Below are 18,469 nucleotides of genomic sequence, written 5' to 3'. Positions count from 1 at the left end.
GCCACATTCCGTCTACTGCAGGCGGGATACCTGGATGGCTGAATGTCACTGAGAAGCTCACAGAGACCGCCATAAGCAACAGTTTAAAAGAATGCCACAGACTAATCAACCAAACTTTTTGGGTTGGTTTCTCTTTTATAGTCTGCAGCCATTAAATGAAAGAAGTCAGTGTTCCAGCAGAGGGAGACAACGTTTCAGAAAAGGCATTGTAGCAAACCAAAAAAGAAATTTTAAGCGCAGCAGAGTAACCAGCTCACATACCTGTTAGCTCAGGTGAGTTTAAAAGGCTGCTGTTGATAACAAGGGCATTTGCTAAATAGATGGTGTGTGTGCAACAATATACTGAAAGGTCAATTATATTGTGCAGCTTATCTCACCACCTGTAGTTATTTAGGTGAAAGCTCCAAAATGCTTGCCTAATATGTCTGTTTATCCAAAAGGAAGTATAGAGGGAGAGCTAGATAGATAGCATTGCATTACATTACATTACATGGCAATGCAATGCACAGTTGCTGAAGTTGAACCAAAATGAGCTTGTCATCTGGCTTCTGCAACTTTTAACATGAAAAATCCAATGAGGAGAAGAAAAGCAAAGCCAAAGAGTCCATCCCAAAATCCGACAAACAAGCAATAAGAACAAAAAGCATTGAATTCAATTCTTTCTGATTTTAGAAACTGCATTAAAGAAGGGGTGCACCGGTCCTGGAGATACTGCAATACCAGGTCAATGCGTGGAGTGGACAGAGCAAGCTCTTTTTCCATCTCCCAGTTCTAAAAATCCATTTAATATATGGTCCCCAGATAGGGGACGTATCAGATATTAAACTGATAAGAACAGATACTACACTTGATCTTAGCCAAAAGGCCGAGAAGCGATAACCAGAATTGGTTTCCGACTACGGTGCCACCCAAGGATTCTGAAAAGTCCATTTGTGGAGATGGCCACCTGGACTCCCGTTAAGAAGACATGCTGTCAACCTCTAGATCCCTCACATGCCTGCACTTTTCGGCTTGCTGCTGCTGCAATCCACGCGTTTTAGATCTGCATAACTCCACCTCTTTTAGCACAGTACCCTCAACCCCCGGCTGTTCCCACCCGCCTCAACACCGTTGGAAGGGAGGAGAACCAATTAAGGTGGGGGGGGGGTGGAACGAGCAGCTGTCTACCCTTAGCAGGAGGGTTGCTGATTAATTACCTCTCCTGCTGCTGCTGCTGCTGGCTGTCCAGCAGCAGACTGAAGGTGGCTGCTGCTGTGCGCAGGTATATAAAGGCTCAGAGCCTATTATGACACGCGCAGCCAGCGTTCCATTGCCACATTCCGTCTACTGCAGGCGGGATACCTGGATGGCTGAATGTCACTGAGAAGCTCACAGAGACCGCCATAAGCAACAGTTTAAAAGAATGCCACAGACTAATCAACCAAACTTTTTGGGTTGGTTTCTCTTTTATAGTCTGCAGGCATTAAATGAAAGAAGTCAGTGTTCCAGCAGAGGGAGACAACGTTTCAGAAAAGGCATTGTAGCAAACCAAAAAAGAAATTTTAAGCGCAGCAGAGTAACCAGCTCACATACCTGTTAGCTCAGGTGAGTTTAAAAGGCTGCTGTTGATAACAAGGGCATTTGCTAAATAGATGGTGTGTGTGCAACAATATACTGAAAGGTCAATTATATTGTGCAGCTTATCTCACCACCTGTAGTTATTTAGGTGAAAGCTCCAAAATGCTTGCCTAATATGTCTGTTTATCCAAAAGGAAGTATAGAGGGAGAGCTAGATAGATAGCATTGCATTACATTACATTACATGGCAATGCAATGCACAGTTGCTGAAGTTGAACCAAAATGAGCTTGTCATCTGGCTTCTGCAACTTTTAACATGAAAAATCCAATGAGGAGAAGAAAAGCAAAGCCAAAGAGTCCATCCCAAAATCCGACAAACAAGCAAAATGAACAAAAAGCATTGAATTCAATTCTTTCTGATTTTAGAAACTGCATTAAAGAAGGGGTGCACCGGTCCTGGAGATACTGCAATACCAGGTCAATGCGTGGAGTGGACAGAGCAAGCTCTTTTTCCATCTCCCTGTTCTAAAAATCCATTTAATATATGGTCCCCAGATAGGGGACGTATCAGATATTAAACTGATAAGAACAGATACTACACTTGATCTTAGCCAAAAGGCCGAGAAGCGATAACCAGAATTGGTTTCCGACTACGGTGCCACCCAAGGATTCTGAAAAGTCCATTTGTGGAGATGGCCACCTGGACTCCCGTTAAGAAGACATGCTGTCAACCTCTAGATCCCTCACATGCCTGCACTTTTCGGCTTGCTGCTGCTGCAATCCACGCGTTTTAGATCTGCATAACTCCACCTCTTTTAGCACAGTACCCTCAACCCCCGGCTGTTCCCACCCGCCTCAACACCGTTGGAAGGGAGGAGAACCAATTAAGGCGGGGGGGGGGTGGAACGAGCAGCTGTCTACCCTTAGCAGGAGGGTTGCTGATTAATTACCTATCCTGTTGCTGCTGCTGCTGGCTGTCCAGCAGCAGACTGAAGGTGGCTGCTGCTGTGCGCAGGTATATAAAGGCTCAGAGCCTATTATGACACGCGCAGCCAGCGTTCCATTGCCACATTCCGTCTACTGCAGGCGGGATACCTGGATGGCTGAATGTCACTGAGAAGCTCACAGAGACCGCCATAAGCAACAGTTTAAAAGAATGCCACAGACTAATCAACCAAACTTTTTGGGTTGGTTTCTCTTTTATAGTCTGCAGGCATTAAATGAAAGAAGTCAGTGTTCCAGCAGAGGGAGACAACGTTTCAGAAAAGGCATTGTAGCAAACCAAAAAAGAAATTTTAAGCGCAGCAGAGTAACCAGCTCACATACCTGTTAGCTCAGGTGAGTTTAAAAGGCTGCTGTTGATAACAAGGGCATTTGCTAAATAGATGGTGTGTGTGCAACAATATACTGAAAGGTCAATTATATTGTGCAGCTTATCTCACCACCTGTAGTTATTTAGGTGAAAGCTCCAAAATGCTTGCCTAATATGTCTGTTTATCCAAAAGGAAGTATAGAGGGAGAGCTAGATAGATAGCATTGCATTACATTACATTACATGGCAATGCAATGCACAGTTGCTGAAGTTGAACCAAAATGAGCTTGTCATCTGGCTTCTGCAACTTTTAACATGAAAAATCCAATGAGGAGAAGAAAAGCAAAGCCAAAGAGTCCATCCCAAAATCCGACAAACAAGCAAAATGAACAAAAAGCATTGAATTCAATTCTTTCTGATTTTAGAAACTGCATTAAAGAAGGGGTGCACCGGTCCTGGAGATACTGCAATACCAGGTCAATGCGTGGAGTGGACAGAGCAAGCTCTTTTTCCATCTCCCTGTTCTAAAAATCCATTTAATATATGGTCCCCAGATAGGGGACGTATCAGATATTAAACTGATAAGAACAGATACTACACTTGATCTTAGCCAAAAGGCCGAGAAGCGATAACCAGAATTGGTTTCCGACTACGGTGCCACCCAAGGATTCTGAAAAGTCCATTTGTGGAGATGGCCACCTGGACTCCCGTTAAGAAGACATGCTGTCAACCTCTAGATCCCTCACATGCCTGCACTTTTCGGCTTGCTGCTGCTGCAATCCACGCGTTTTAGATCTGCATAACTCCACCTCTTTTAGCACAGTACCCTCAACCCCCGGCTGTTCCCACCCGCCTCAACACCGTTGGAAGGGAGGAGAACCAATTAAGGCGGGGGGGGGGTGGAACGAGCAGCTGTCTACCCTTAGCAGGAGGGTTGCTGATTAATTACCTCTCCTGCTGCTGCTGCTGCTGGCTGTCCAGCAGCAGACTGAAGGTGGCTGCTGCTGTGCGCAGGTATATAAAGGCTCAGAGCCTATTATGACACGCGCAGCCAGCGTTCCATTGCCACATTCCGTCTACTGCAGGCGGGATACCTGGATGGCTGAATGTCACTGAGAAGCTCACAGAGACCGCCATAAGCAACAGTTTAAAAGAATGCCACAGACTAATCAACCAAACTTTTTGGGTTGGTTTCTCTTTTATAGTCTGCAGGCATTAAATGAAAGAAGTCAGTGTTCCAGCAGAGGGAGACAACGTTTCAGAAAAGGCATTGTAGCAAACCAAAAAAGAAATTTTAAGCGCAGCAGAGTAACCAGCTCACATACCTGTTAGCTCAGGTGAGTTTAAAAGGCTGCTGTTGATAACAAGGGCATTTGCTAAATAGATGGTGTGTGTGCAACAATATACTGAAAGGTCAATTATATTGTGCAGCTTATCTCACCACCTGTAGTTATTTAGGTGAAAGCTCCAAAATGCTTGCCTAATATGTCTGTTTATCCAAAAGGAAGTATAGAGGGAGAGCTAGATAGATAGCATTGCATTACATTACATTACATGGCAATGCAATGCACAGTTGCTGAAGTTGAACCAAAATGAGCTTGTCATCTGGCTTCTGCAACTTTTAACATGAAAAATCCAATGAGGAGAAGAAAAGCAAAGCCAAAGAGTCCATCCCAAAATCCGACAAACAAGCAAAATGAACAAAAAGCATTGAATTCAATTCTTTCTGATTTTAGAAACTGCATTAAAGAAGGGGTGCACCGGTCCTGGAGATACTGCAATACCAGGTCAATGCGTGGAGTGGACAGAGCAAGCTCTTTTTCCATCTCCCTGTTCTAAAAATCCATTTAATATATGGTCCCCAGATAGGGGACGTATCAGATATTAAACTGATAAGAACAGATACTACACTTGATCTTAGCCAAAAGGCCGAGAAGCGATAACCAGAATTGGTTTCCGACTACGGTGCCACCCAAGGATTCTGAAAAGTCCATTTGTGGAGATGGCCACCTGGACTCCCGTTAAGAAGACATGCTGTCAACCTCTAGATCCCTCACATGCCTGCACTTTTCGGCTTGCTGCTGCTGCAATCCACGCGTTTTAGATCTGCATAACTCCACCTCTCTTAGCACAGTACCCTCAACCCCCGGCTGTTCCCACCCGCCTCAACACCGTTGGAAGGGAGGAGAACCAATTAAGGCGGGGGGGGGGGTGGAACGAGCAGCTGTCTACCCTTAGCAGGAGGGTTGCTGATTAATTACCTCTCCTGCTGCTGCTGCTGCTGGCTGTCCAGCAGCAGACTGAAGGTGGCTGCTGCTGTGCGCAGGTATATAAAGGCTCAGAGCCTATTATGACACGCGCAGCCAGCGTTCCATTGCCACATTCCGTCTACTGCAGGCGGGATACCTGGATGGCTGAATGTCACTGAGAAGCTCACAGAGACCGCCATAAGCAACAGTTTAAAAGAATGCCACAGACTAATCAACCAAACTTTTTGGGTTGGTTTCTCTTTTATAGTCTGCAGGCATTAAATGAAAGAAGTCAGTGTTCCAGCAGAGGGAGACAACGTTTCAGAAAAGGCATTGTAGCAAACCAAAAAAGAAATTTTAAGCGCAGCAGAGTAACCAGCTCACATACCTGTTAGCTCAGGTGAGTTTAAAAGGCTGCTGTTGATAACAAGGGCATTTGCTAAATAGATGGTGTGTGTGCAACAATATACTGAAAGGTTAATTATATTGTGCAGCTTATCTCACCACCTGTAGTTATTTAGGTGAAAGCTCCAAAATGATTGCCTAATATGTCTGTTTATCCAAAAGGAAGTATAGAGGGAGAGCTAGATAGATAGCATTGCATTACATTACATTACATGGCAATGCAATGCACAGTTGCTGAAGTTGAACCAAAATGAGCTTGTCATCTGGCTTCTGCAACTTTTAACATGAAAAATCCAATGAGGAGAAGAAAAGCAAAGCCAAAGAGTCCATCCCAAAATCCGACAAACAAGCAAAATGAACAAAAAGCATTGAATTCAATTCTTTCTGATTTTAGAAACTGCATTAAAGAAGGGGTGCACCGGTCCTGGAGATACTGCAATACCAGGTCAATGCGTGGAGTGGACAGAGCAAGCTCTTTTTCCATCTCCCTGTTCTAAAAATCCATTTAATATATGGTCCCCAGATAGGGGACGTATCTGATATTAAACTGATAAGAACAGATACTACACTTGATCTTAGCCAAAAGGCCGAGAAGCGATAACCAGAATTGGTTTCCGACTACGGTGCCACCCAAGGATTCTGAAAAGTCCATTTGTGGAGATGACCACCTGGACTCCCGTTAAGAAGACATGCTGTCAACCTCTAGATCCCTCACATGCCTGCACTTTTCGGCTTGCTGCTGCTGCAATCCACGCGTTTTAGATCTGCATAACTCCACCTCTTTTAGCACAGTACCCTCAACCCCCGGCTGTTCCCACCCGCCTCAACACCGTTGGAAGGGAGGAGAACCAATTAAGGCGGGGGGGGGGGGTGGAACGAGCAGCTGTCTACCCTTAGCAGGAGGGTTGCTGATTAATTACCTCTCCTGCTGCTGCTGCTGCTGGCTGTCCAGCAGCAGACTGAAGGTGGCTGCTGCTGTGCGCAGGTATATAAAGGCTCAGAGCCTATTATGACACGCGCAGCCAGCGTTCCATTGCCACATTCCGTCTACTGCAGGCGGGATACCTGGATGGCTGAATGTCACTGAGAAGCTCACAGAGACCGCCATAAGCAACAGTTTAAAAGAATGCCACAGACTAATCAACCAAACTTTTTGGGTTGGTTTCTCTTTTATAGTCTGCAGGCATTAAATGAAAGAAGTCAGTGTTCCAGCAGAGGGAGACAACGATTCAGAAAAGGCATTGTAGCAAACCAAAAAAGAAATTTTAAGCGCAGCAGAGTAACCAGCTCACATACCTGTTAGCTCAGGTGAGTTTAAAAGGCTGCTGTTGATAACAAGGGCATTTGCTAAATAGATGGTGTGTGTGCAACAATATACTGAAAGGTTAATTATATTGTGCAGCTTATCTCACCACCTGTAGTTATTTAGGTGAAAGCTCCAAAATGATTGCCTAATATGTCTGTTTATCCAAAAGGAAGTATAGAGGGAGAGCTAGATAGATAGCATTGCATTACATTACATTACATGGCAATGCAATGCACAGTTGCTGAAGTTGAACCAAAATGAGCTTGTCATCTGGCTTCTGCAACTTTTAACATGAAAAATCCAATGAGGAGAAGAAAAGCAAAGCCAAAGAGTCCATCCCAAAATCCGACAAACAAGCAAAATGAACAAAAAGCATTGAATTCAATTCTTTCTGATTTTAGAAACTGCATTAAAGAAGGGGTGCACCGGTCCTGGAGATACTGCAATACCAGGTCAATGCGTGGAGTGGACAGAGCAAGCTCTTTTTCCATCTCCCTGTTCTAAAAATCCATTTAATATATGGTCCCCAGATAGGGGACGTATCAGATATTAAACTGATAAGAACAGATACTACACTTGATCTTAGCCAAAAGGCCGAGAAGCGATAACCAGAATTGGTTTCCGACTACGGTGCCACCCAAGGATTCTGAAAAGTCCATTTGTGGAGATGACCACCTGGACTCCCGTTAAGAAGACATGCTGTCAACCTCTAGATCCCTCACATGCCTGCACTTTTCGGCTTGCTGCTGCTGCAATCCACGCGTTTTAGATCTGCATAACTCCACCTCTTTTAGCACAGTACCCTCAACCCCCGGCTGTTCCCACCCGCCTCAACACCGTTGGAAGGGAGGAGAACCAATTAAGGCGGGGGGGGGGGGTGGAACGAGCAGCTGTCTACCCTTAGCAGGAGGGTTGCTGATTAATTACCTCTCCTGCTGCTGCTGCTGCTGGCTGTCCAGCAGCAGACTGAAGGTGGCTGCTGCTGTGCGCAGGTATATAAAGGCTCAGAGCCTATTATGACACGCGCAGCCAGCGTTCCATTGCCACATTCCGTCTACTGCAGGCGGGATACCTGGATGGCTGAATGTCACTGAGAAGCTCACAGAGACCGCCATAAGCAACAGTTTAAAAGAATGCCACAGACTAATCAACCAAACTTTTTGGGTTGGTTTCTCTTTTATAGTCTGCAGGCATTAAATGAAAGAAGTCAGTGTTCCAGCAGAGGGAGACAACGTTTCAGAAAAGGCATTGTAGCAAACCAAAAAAGAAATTTTAAGCGCAGCAGAGTAACCAGCTCACATACCTGTTAGCTCAGGTGAGTTTAAAAGGCTGCTGTTGATAACAAGGGCATTTGCTAAATAGATGGTGTGTGTGCAACAATATACTGAAAGGTCAATTATATTGTGCAGCTTATCTCACCACCTGTAGTTATTTAGGTGAAAGCTCCAAAATGCTTGCCTAATATGTCTGTTTATCCAAAAGGAAGTATAGAGGGAGAGCTAGATAGATAGCATTGCATTACATTACATTACATGGCAATGCAATGCACAGTTGCTGAAGTTGAACCAAAATGAACTTGTCATCTGGCTTCTGCAACTTTTAACATGAAAAATCCAATGAGGAGAAGAAAAGCAAAGCCAAAGAGTCCATCCCAAAATCCGACAAACAAGCAAAATGAACAAAAAGCATTGAATTCAATTCTTTCTGATTTTAGAAACTGCATTAAAGAAGGGGTGCACCGGTCCTGGAGATACTGCAATACCAGGTCAATGCGTGGAGTGGACAGAGCAAGCTCTTTTTCCATCTCCCTGTTCTAAAAATCCATTTAATATATGGTCCCCAGATAGGGGACGTATCAGATATTAAACTGATAAGAACAGATACTACACTTGATCTTAGCCAAAAGGCCGAGAAGCGATAACCAGAATTGGTTTCCGACTACGGTGCCACCCAAGGATTCTGAAAAGTCCATTTGTGGAGATGGCCACCTGGACTCCCGTTAAGAAGACATGCTGTCAACCTCTAGATCCCTCACATGCCTGCACTTTTCGGCTTGCTGCTGCTGCAATCCACGCGTTTTAGATCTGCATAACTCCACCTCTTTTAGCACAGTACCCTCAACCCCCGGCTGTTCCCACCCGCCTCAACACCGTTGGAAGGGAGGAGAACCAATTAAGGCGGGGGGGGGGTGGAACGAGCAGCTGTCTACCCTTAGCAGGAGGGTTGCTGATTAATTACCTCTCCTGCTGCTGCTGCTGCTGGCTGTCCAGCAGCAGACTGAAGGTGGCTGCTGCTGTGCGCAGGTATATAAAGGCTCAGAGCCTATTATGACACGCGCAGCCAGCGTTCCATTGCCACATTCCGTCTACTGCAGGCGGGATACCTGGATGGCTGAATGTCACTGAGAAGCTCACAGAGACCGCCATAAGCAACAGTTTAAAAGAATGCCACAGACTAATCAACCAAACTTTTTGGGTTGGTTTCTCTTTTATAGTCTGCAGGCATTAAATGAAAGAAGTCAGTGTTCCAGCAGAGGGAGACAACGTTTCAGAAAAGGCATTGTAGCAAACCAAAAAAGAAATTTTATGCGCAGCAGAGTAACCAGCTCACATACCTGTTAGCTCAGGTGAGTTTAAAAGGCTGCTGTTGATAACAAGGGCATTTGCTAAATAGATGGTGTGTGTGCAACAATATACTGAAAGGTCAATTATATTGTGCAGCTTATCTCACCACCTGTAGTTATTTAGGTGAAAGCTCCAAAATGCTTGCCTAATATGTCTGTTTATCCAAAAGGAAGTATAGAGGGAGAGCTAGATAGATAGCATTGCATTACATTACATTACATGGCAATGCAATGCACAGTTGCTGAAGTTGAACCAAAATGAGCTTGTCATCTGGCTTCTGCAACTTTTAACATGAAAAATCCAATGAGGAGAAGAAAAGCAAAGCCAAAGAGTCCATCCCAAAATCCGACAAACAAGCAAAATGAACAAAAAGCATTGAATTCAATTCTTTCTGATTTTAGAAACTGCATTAAAGAAGGGGTGCACCGGTCCTGAAGATACTGCAATACCAGGTCAATGCGTGGAGTGGACAGAGCAAGCTCTTTTTCCATCTCCCTGTTCTAAAAATCCATTTAATATATGGTCCCCAGATAGGGGACGTATCAGATATTAAACTGATAAGAACAGATACTACACTTGATCTTAGCCAAAAGGCCGAGAAGCGATAACCAGAATTGGTTTCCGACTACGGTGCCACCCAAGGATTCTGAAAAGTCCATTTGTGGAGATGGCCACCTGGACTCCCGTTAAGAAGACATGCTGTCAACCTCTAGATCCCTCACATGCCTGCACTTTTCGGCTTGCTGCTGCTGCAATCCACGCGTTTTAGATCTGCATAACTCCACCTCTTTTAGCACAGTACCCTCAACCCCCGGCTGTTCCCACCCGCCTCAACACCGTTGGAAGGGAGGAGAACCAATTAAGGCCGGGGGGGGGGTGGAACGAGCAGCTGTCTACCCTTAGCAGGAGGGTTGCTGATTAATTACCTCTCCTGCTGCAGCTGCTGCTGGCTGTCCAGCAGCAGACTGAAGGTGGCTGCTGCTGTGCGCAGGTATATAAAGGCTCAGAGCCTATTATGACACGCGCAGCCAGCGTTCCATTGCCACATTCCGTCTACTGCAGGCGGGATACCTGGATGGCTGAATGTCACTGAGAAGCTCACAGAGACCGCCATAAGCAACAGTTTAAAAGAATGCCACAGACTAATCAACCAAACTTTTTGGGTTGGTTTCTCTTTTATAGTCTGCAGGCATTAAATGAAAGAAGTCAGTGTTCCAGCAGAGGGAGACAACGTTTCAGAAAAGGCATTGTAGCAAACCAAAAAAGAAATTTTAAGCGCAGCAGAGTAACCAGCTCACATACCTGTTAGCTCAGGTGAGTTTAAAAGGCTGCTGTTGATAACAAGGGCATTTGCTAAATAGATGGTGTGTGTGCAACAATATACTGAAAGGTCAATTATATTGTGCAGCTTATCTCACCACCTGTAGTTATTTAGGTGAAAGCTCCAAAATGCTTGCCTAATATGTCTGTTTATCCAAAAGGAAGTATAGAGGGAGAGCTAGATAGATAGCATTGCATTACATTACATTACATGGCAATGCAATGCACAGTTGCTGAAGTTGAACCAAAATGAGCTTGTCATCTGGCTTCTGCAACTTTTAACATGAAAAATCCAATGAGGAGAAGAAAAGCAAAGCCAAAGAGTCCATCCCAAAATCCGACAAACAAGCAAAATGAACAAAAAGCATTGAATTCAATTCTTTCTGATTTTAGAAACTGCATTAAAGTAGGGGTGCACCGGTCCTGGAGATACTGCAATACCAGGTCAATGCGTGGAGTGGACAGAGCAAGCTCTTTTTCCATCTCCCTGTTCTAAAAATCCATTTAATATATGGTCCCCAGATAGGGGACGTATCAGATATTAAACTGATAAGAACAGATACTACACTTGATCTTAGCCAAAAGGCCGAGAAGCGATAACCAGAATTGGTTTCCGACTACGGTGCCACCCAAGGATTCTGAAAAGTCCATTTGTGGAGATGGCCACCTGGACTCCTGTTAAGAAGACATGCTGTCAACCTCTAGATCCCTCACATGCCTGCACTTTTCGGCTTGCTGCTGCGGCAATCCACGCGTTTTAGATCTGCATAACTCCACCTCTTTTAGCACAGTACCCTCAACCCCCGGCTGTTCCCACCCGCCTCAACACCGTTGGAAGGGAGGAGAACCAATTAAGGCGGGGGGGGGGGTGGAACGAGCAGCTGTCTACCCTTAGCAGGAGGATTGCTGATTAATTACCTCTCCTGCTGCTGCTGCTGCTGGCTGTCCAGCAGCAGACTGAAGGTGGCTGCTGCTGTGCGCAGGTATATAAAGGCTCAGAGCCTATTATGACACGCGCAGCCAGCGTTCCATTGCCACATTCCGTCTACTGCAGGCGGGATACCTGGATGGCTGAATGTCACTGAGAAGCTCACAGAGACCGCCATAAGCAACAGTTTAAAAGAATGCCACAGACTAATCAACCAAACTTTTTGGGTTGGTTTCTCTTTTATAGTCTGCAGCCATTAAATGAAAGAAGTCAGTGTTCCAGCAGAGGGAGACAACGTTTCAGAAAAGGCATTGTAGCAAACCAAAAAAGAAATTTTAAGCGCAGCAGAGTAACCAGCTCACATACCTGTTAGCTCAGGTGAGTTTAAAAGGCTGCTGTTGATAACAAGGGCATTTGCTAAATAGGTGGTGTGTGTGCAACAATATACTGAAAGGTCAATTATATTGTGCAGCTTATCTCACCACCTGTAGTTATTTAGGTGAAAGCTCCAAAATGCTTGCCTAATATGTCTGTTTATCCAAAAGGAAGTATAGAGGGAGAGCTAGATAGATAGCATTGCATTACATTACATTACATGGCAATGCAATGCACAGTTGCTGAAGTTGAACCAAAATGAGCTTGTCATCTGGCTTCTGCAACTTTTAACATGAAAAATCCAATGAGGAGAAGAAAAGCAAAGCCAAAGAGTCCATCCCAAAATCCGACAAACAAGCAAAATGAACAAAAAGCATTGAATTCAATTCTTTCTGATTTTAGAAACTGCATTAAAGAAGGGGTGCACCGGTCCTGGAGATACTGCAATACCAGGTCAATGCGTGGAGTGGACAGAGCAAGCTCTTTTTCCATCTCCCAGTTCTAAAAATCCATTTAATATATGGTCCCCAGATAGGGGACGTATCAGATATTAAACTGATAAGAACAGATACTACACTTGATCTTAGCCAAAAGGCCGAGAAGCGATAACCAGAATTGGTTTCCGACTACGGTGCCACCCAAGGATTCTGAAAAGTCCATTTGTGGAGATGGCCACCTGGACTCCCGTTAAGAAGACATGCTGTCAACCTCTAGATCCCTCACATGCCTGCACTTTTCGGCTTGCTGCTGCTGCAATCCACGCGTTTTAGATCTGCATAACTCCACCTCTTTTAGCACAGTACCCTCAACCCCCGGCTGTTCCCACCCGCCTCAACACCGTTGGAAGGGAGGAGAACCAATTAAGGCGGGGGGGGGGTGGAACGAGCAGCTGTCTACCCTTAGCAGGAGGGTTGCTGATTAATTACCTCTCCTGCTGCTGCTGCTGCTGGCTGTCCAGCAGCAGACTGAAGGTGGCTGCTGCTGTGCGCAGGTATATAAAGGCTCAGAGCCTATTATGACACGCGCAGCCAGCGTTCCATTGCCACATTCCGTCTACTGCAGGCGGGATACCTGGATGGCTGAATGTCACTGAGAAGCTCACAGAGACCGCCATAAGCAACAGTTTAAAAGAATGCCACAGACTAATCAACCAAACTTTTTGGGTTGGTTTCTCTTTTATAGTCTGCAGGCATTAAATGAAAGAAGTCAGTGTTCCAGCAGAGGGAGACAACGTTTCAGAAAAGGCATTGTAGCAAACCAAAAAAGAAATTTTAAGCGCAGCAGAGTAACCAGCTCACATACCTGTTAGCTCAGGTGAGTTTAAAAGGCTGCTGTTGATAACAAGGGCATTTGCTAAATAGATGGTGTGTGTGCAACAATATACTGAAAGGTCAATTATATTGTGCAGCTTATCTCACCACCTGTAGTTATTTAGGTGAAAGCTCCAAAATGCTTGCCTAATATGTCTGTTTATCCAAAAGGAAGTATAGAGGGAGAGCTAGATAGATAGCATTGCATTACATTACATTACATGGCAATGCAATGCACAGTTGCTGAAGTTGAACCAAAATGAGCTTGTCATCTGGCTTCTGCAACTTTTAACATGAAAAATCCAATGAGGAGAAGAAAAGCAAAGCCAAAGAGTCCATCCCAAAATCCGACAAACAAGCAAAATGAACAAAAAGCATTGAATTCAATTCTTTCTGATTTTAGAAACTGCATTAAAGAAGGGGTGCACCGGTCCTGGAGATACTGCAATACCAGGTCAATGCGTGGAGTGGACAGAGCAAGCTCTTTTTCCATCTCCCTGTTCTAAAAATCCATCTAATATATGGTCCCCAGATAGGGGACGTATCAGATATTAAACTGATAAGAACAGATACTACACTTGATCTTAGCCAAAAGGCCGAGAAGCGATAACCAGAATTGGTTTCCGACTACGGTGCCACCCAAGGATTCTGAAAAGTCCATTTGTGGAGATGGCCACCTGGACTCCCGTTAAGAAGACATGCTGTCAACCTCTAGATCCCTCACATGCCTGCACTTTTCGGCTTGCTGCTGCTGCAATCCACGCGTTTTAGATCTGCATAACTCCACCTCTTTTAGCACAGTACCCTCAACCCCCGGCTGTTCCCACCCGCCTCAACACCGTTGGAAGGGAGGAGAACCAATTAAGGCGGGGGGGGGTGGAACGAGCAGCTGTCTACCCTTAGCAGGAGGGTTGCTGATTAATTACCTCTCCTGCTGCTGCTGCTGCTGGCTGTCCAGCAGCAGACTGAAGGTGGCTGCTGCTGTGCGCAGGTATATAAAGGCTCAGAGCCTATTATGACACGCGCAGCCAGCGTTCCATTGCCACATTCCGTCTACTGCAGGCGGGATACCTGGATGGCTGAATGTCACTGAGAAGCTCACAGAGACCGCCATAAGCAACAGTTTAAAAGAATGCCACAGACTAATCAACCAAACTTTTTGGGTTGGTTTCTCTTTTATAGTCTGCAGGCATTAAATGAAAGAAGTCAGTGTTCCAGCAGAGGGAGACAACGTTTCAGAAAAGGCATTGTAGCAAACCAAAAAAGAAATTTTAAGCGCAGCAGAGTAACCAGCTCACATACCTGTTAGCTCAGGTGAGTTTAAAAGGCTGCTGTTGATAACAAGGGCATTTGCTAAATAGATGGTGTGTGTGCAACAATATACTGAAAGGTCAATTATATTGTGCAGCTTATCTCACCACCTGTAGTTATTTAGGTGAAAGCTCCAAAATGCTTGCCTAATATGTCTGTTTATCCAAAAGGAAGTATAGAGGGAGAGCTAGATAGATAGCATTGCATTACATTACATTACATGGCAATGCAATGCACAGTTGCTGAAGTTGAACCAAAATGAGCTTGTCATCTGGCTTCTGCAACTTTTAACATGAAAAGTCCAATGAGGAGAAGAAAAGCAAAGCCAAAGAGTCCATCCCAAAATCCGACAAAGAAGCAAAATGAACAAAAAGCATTGAATTCAATTCTTTCTGATTTTAGAAACTGCATTAAAGAAGAGGTGCACCGGTCCTGGAGATACTGCAATACCAGGTCAATGCGTGGAGTGGACAGAGCAAGCTCTTTTTCCATCTCCCTGTTCTAAAAATCCATTTAATATATGGTCCCCAGATAGGGGACGTATCAGATATTAAACTGATAAGAACAGATTTTTTTTTTTTTTTTTTTTGAAAGCCCGAATTCGTGTACAAAACCCGAGTGCGCTTAAAAAAGTGACAAGTGCCACAAAAAAAGTGCACTAGGATGCTGGTCTTCTTGAAACCCTCTCCAAAAGGAGAAGGGTCCCCCAAACCATTCCCCGTCCCTCCGAGCCAGAAGGCCACAGCGAGGAACAGGGACAAATAGCCACCTCCAGCCGAAGCCAGAGGCGACCCAATCTTACCCCCAGCACCTGCCCGAGTTCTCACCCGAGCAAGGCACTGGGAGCCAAAGACTGTGCTCCCCTCCCGGAAGAGGGGAGCCAACAATGCTCTCCTCCCGAAAGAGGAGAGCCAGGGGGGTTCAGGGGGGAGCGGAACCTGATGGCCACACACTCCCCCCCTAGACCTGCCAAGAGAGGAACCCATAAGGGAACCGCATCCCGACAAAATCCTAGTAGGACGTGACACACGTGAATAAGTGGACACACAGTGACAAAGAAATTAAATAAATAGTGAAGGTTTCACAGTATAATACTGCCCGGACCTTCGACCGGGAATTGAAAAAATTCCCCATCCTAAGGCCAGAAGGCCCAGAATAAGGGTGTGTGCGAAGAAAGAAATATTGAAGTGCTTGTGCAAATGTGCCATAAACTCAAGTGGGGTTCCCAATCCCAGTGAGTTAAGGCACCCCAGGGTCACCACTCCTGGGGCACTTCACACTTCGGGCTTTCGATCTTCCCCGGCCCAATGGCGTCGATCCTGGGGGGCCATGCTTTCCACCAGATGACTATATTAGCCACCTGGCGTACTAACAAGCGCCTAAACCCCAGTGTGCATAATTTATCAATCTACTAGGGCGGCCAACATCCAAAACCGACTTTTCGAAAGATACTAAACTTGATCTTAGCCAAAAGGCCGAGAAGCGATAACCAGAATTGGTTTCTGACTACGGTGCCACCCAAGGATTCTGAAAAGTCCATTTGTGGAGATGGCCACCTGGACTCCCGTTAAGAAGACATGCTGTCAACCTCTAGATCCCTCACATGCCTGCACTTTTCGGCTTGCTGCTGCTGCAATCCACGCGTTTTAGATCTGCATAACTCCACCTCTTTTAGCACAGTACCCTCAACCCCCGGCTGTTCCCACCCGCCTCAACACCGTTGGAAGGGAGGAGAACCAATTAAGGCGGGGGGGGGGGGGTGGAACGAGCAGCTGTCTACCCTTAGCAGGAGGGTTGCTGATTAATTACCTCTCCTGCTGCTGCTGCTGCTGGCTGTCCAGCAGCAGACTGAAGGTGGCTGCTGCTGTGCGCAGGTATATAAAGGCTCAGAGCCTATTATGACACGCGCAGCCAGCGTTCCATTGCCACATTCCGTCTACTGCAGGCGGGATACCTGGATGGCTGAATGTCACTGAGAAGCTCACAGAGACCGCCATAAGCAACAGTTTAAAAGAATGCCACAGACTAATCAACCAAACTTTTTGGGTTGGTTTCTCTTTTATAGTCTGCAGGCATTAAATGAAAGAAGTCAGTGTTCCAGCAGAGGGAGACAACGTTTCAGAAAAGGCATTGTAGCAAACCAAAAAAGAAATTTTAAGCGCAGCAGAGTAACCAGCTCACATACCTGTTAGCTCAGGTGAGTTTAAAAGGCTGCTGTTGATAACAAGGGCATTTGCTAAATAGATGGTGTGTGTGCAACAATATACTGAAAGGTCAATTATATTGTGCAGCTTATCTCACCACCTGTAGTTATTTAGGTGAAAGCTCCAAAATGCTTGCCTAATATGTCTGTTTATCCAAAAGGAAGTATAGAGGGAGAGCTAGATAGATAGCATTGCATTACATTACATTACATGGCAATGCAATGCACAGTTGCTGAAGTTGAACCAAAATGAGCTTGTCATCTGGCTTCTGCAACTTTTAACATGAAAAATCCAATGAGGAGAAGAAAAGCAAAGCCAAAGAGTCCATCCCAAAATCCGACAAACAAGCAAAATGAACAAAAAGCATTGAATTCAATTCTTTCTGATTTTAGAAACTGCATTAAAGAAGGGGTGCACCGGTCCTGGAGATACTTCAATACCAGGTCAATGCGTGGAGTGGACAGAGCAAGCTCTTTTTCCATCTCCCTGTTCTAAAAATCCATTTAATATATGGTCCCCAGATAGGGGACGTATCAGATATTAAACTGATAAGAACAGATACTACACTTGATCTTAGCCAAAAGGCCGAGAAGCGATAACCAGAATTGGTTTCCGACTACGGTGCCACCCAAGGATTCTGAAAAGTCCATTTGTGGAGATGGCCACCTGGACTCCCGTTAAGAGGACATGCTGTCAACCTCTAGATCCCTCACATGCCTGCACTTTTCGGCTTGCTGCTGCTGCAATCCACGCGTTTTAGATCTGCATAACTCCACCTCTTTTAGCACAGTACCCTCAACCCCCGGCTGTTCCCACCCGCCTCAACACCGTTGGAAGGGAGGAGAACCAATTAAGGCGGGGGGGGGGTGGAACGAGCATCTGTCTACCCTTAGCAGGAGGGTTGCTGATTAATTACCTCTCCTGCTGCTGCTGCTGCTTGCTGTCCAGCAGCAGACTGAAGGTGGCTGCTGCTGTGCGCAGGTATATAAAGGCTCAGAGCCTATTATGACACGCGCAGCCAGCGTTCCATTGCCACATTCCGTCTACTGCAGGCGGGATACCTGGATGGCTGAATGTCACTGAGAAGCTCACAGAGACCGCCATAAGCAACAGTTTAAAAGAATGCCACAGACTATTCAACCAAACTTTTTGGGTTGGTTTCTCTTTTATAGTCTGCAGGCATTAAATGAAAGAAGTCAGTGTTCCAGCAGAGGGAGACAACGTTTCAGAAAAGGCATTGTAGCAAACCAAAAAATAAATTTTAAGCGCAGCAGAGTAACCAGCTCACATACCTGTTAGCTCAGGTGAGTTTAAAACGCTGCTGTTGATAACAAGGGCATTTGCTAAATAGATGGTGTGTGTGCAACAATATACTGAAAGGTCAATTATATTGTGCAGCTTATCTCACCACCTGTAGTTATTTAGGTGAAAGCTCCAAAATGCTTGCCTAATATGTCTGTTTATCCAAAAGGAAGTATAGAGGGAGAGCTAGATAGATAGCATTGCATTACATTACATTACATGGCAATGCAATGCACAGTTGCTGAAGTTGAACCAAAATGAGCTTG

General features: G+C 45.3%; 13 non-coding genes across 13 annotated transcripts; all 13 read right to left on the bottom strand.

Annotated features, from left to right (window-relative positions):
* Window positions 1-686: 686 nt before the first annotated feature.
* LOC141196723 (U2 spliceosomal RNA) lies at window positions 687-877 on the bottom strand. The gene has a single exon (XR_012269121.1). It is a non-coding gene; the product is annotated as a U2 spliceosomal RNA (small nuclear RNA).
* A 1,120-nt stretch (window positions 878-1,997) lies between these two features.
* Window positions 1,998-2,188, bottom strand: LOC141196756 (U2 spliceosomal RNA). Its single transcript, XR_012269153.1, has one exon. It is a non-coding gene; the product is annotated as a U2 spliceosomal RNA (small nuclear RNA).
* A 1,120-nt stretch (window positions 2,189-3,308) lies between these two features.
* On the bottom strand, window positions 3,309-3,499 carry LOC141196755 (U2 spliceosomal RNA). Its single transcript, XR_012269152.1, has one exon. It is a non-coding gene; the product is annotated as a U2 spliceosomal RNA (small nuclear RNA).
* Window positions 3,500-4,619: 1,120 nt separating this feature from the next.
* On the bottom strand, window positions 4,620-4,810 carry LOC141196753 (U2 spliceosomal RNA). The gene has a single exon (XR_012269151.1). It is a non-coding gene; the product is annotated as a U2 spliceosomal RNA (small nuclear RNA).
* A 1,121-nt stretch (window positions 4,811-5,931) lies between these two features.
* On the bottom strand, window positions 5,932-6,122 carry LOC141196162 (U2 spliceosomal RNA). Its single transcript, XR_012268727.1, has one exon. It is a non-coding gene; the product is annotated as a U2 spliceosomal RNA (small nuclear RNA).
* Window positions 6,123-7,244: 1,122 nt separating this feature from the next.
* On the bottom strand, window positions 7,245-7,435 carry LOC141196752 (U2 spliceosomal RNA). Its single transcript, XR_012269150.1, has one exon. It is a non-coding gene; the product is annotated as a U2 spliceosomal RNA (small nuclear RNA).
* A 1,122-nt stretch (window positions 7,436-8,557) lies between these two features.
* On the bottom strand, window positions 8,558-8,748 carry LOC141196751 (U2 spliceosomal RNA). Its single transcript, XR_012269149.1, has one exon. It is a non-coding gene; the product is annotated as a U2 spliceosomal RNA (small nuclear RNA).
* A 1,120-nt stretch (window positions 8,749-9,868) lies between these two features.
* On the bottom strand, window positions 9,869-10,059 carry LOC141195903 (U2 spliceosomal RNA). The gene has a single exon (XR_012268474.1). It is a non-coding gene; the product is annotated as a U2 spliceosomal RNA (small nuclear RNA).
* Window positions 10,060-11,180: 1,121 nt separating this feature from the next.
* On the bottom strand, window positions 11,181-11,371 carry LOC141195759 (U2 spliceosomal RNA). The gene has a single exon (XR_012268337.1). It is a non-coding gene; the product is annotated as a U2 spliceosomal RNA (small nuclear RNA).
* Window positions 11,372-12,492: 1,121 nt separating this feature from the next.
* On the bottom strand, window positions 12,493-12,683 carry LOC141196712 (U2 spliceosomal RNA). The gene has a single exon (XR_012269110.1). It is a non-coding gene; the product is annotated as a U2 spliceosomal RNA (small nuclear RNA).
* Window positions 12,684-13,803: 1,120 nt separating this feature from the next.
* On the bottom strand, window positions 13,804-13,994 carry LOC141195860 (U2 spliceosomal RNA). The gene has a single exon (XR_012268434.1). It is a non-coding gene; the product is annotated as a U2 spliceosomal RNA (small nuclear RNA).
* A 1,119-nt stretch (window positions 13,995-15,113) lies between these two features.
* LOC141196366 (U2 spliceosomal RNA) lies at window positions 15,114-15,297 on the bottom strand. The gene has a single exon (XR_012268905.1). It is a non-coding gene; the product is annotated as a U2 spliceosomal RNA (small nuclear RNA).
* Window positions 15,298-17,307: 2,010 nt separating this feature from the next.
* On the bottom strand, window positions 17,308-17,498 carry LOC141195980 (U2 spliceosomal RNA). Its single transcript, XR_012268550.1, has one exon. It is a non-coding gene; the product is annotated as a U2 spliceosomal RNA (small nuclear RNA).
* Between the last annotated feature and the right edge of the window lie 971 nt (window positions 17,499-18,469).

The sequence above is a fragment of the Phyllobates terribilis genome, unplaced genomic scaffold (assembly GCF_046119375.1).
Source record: "Phyllobates terribilis strain yellow unplaced genomic scaffold, ASM4611937v1 Scaffold_74__1_contigs__length_7073193, whole genome shotgun sequence".
In the NCBI taxonomy this organism is placed as follows: Eukaryota; Metazoa; Chordata; class Amphibia; order Anura; family Dendrobatidae; genus Phyllobates; species Phyllobates terribilis.
The sequence above is the reverse complement of the archived record's forward strand: the minus strand, read 5'-3'. Positions and strand labels throughout refer to the sequence as shown.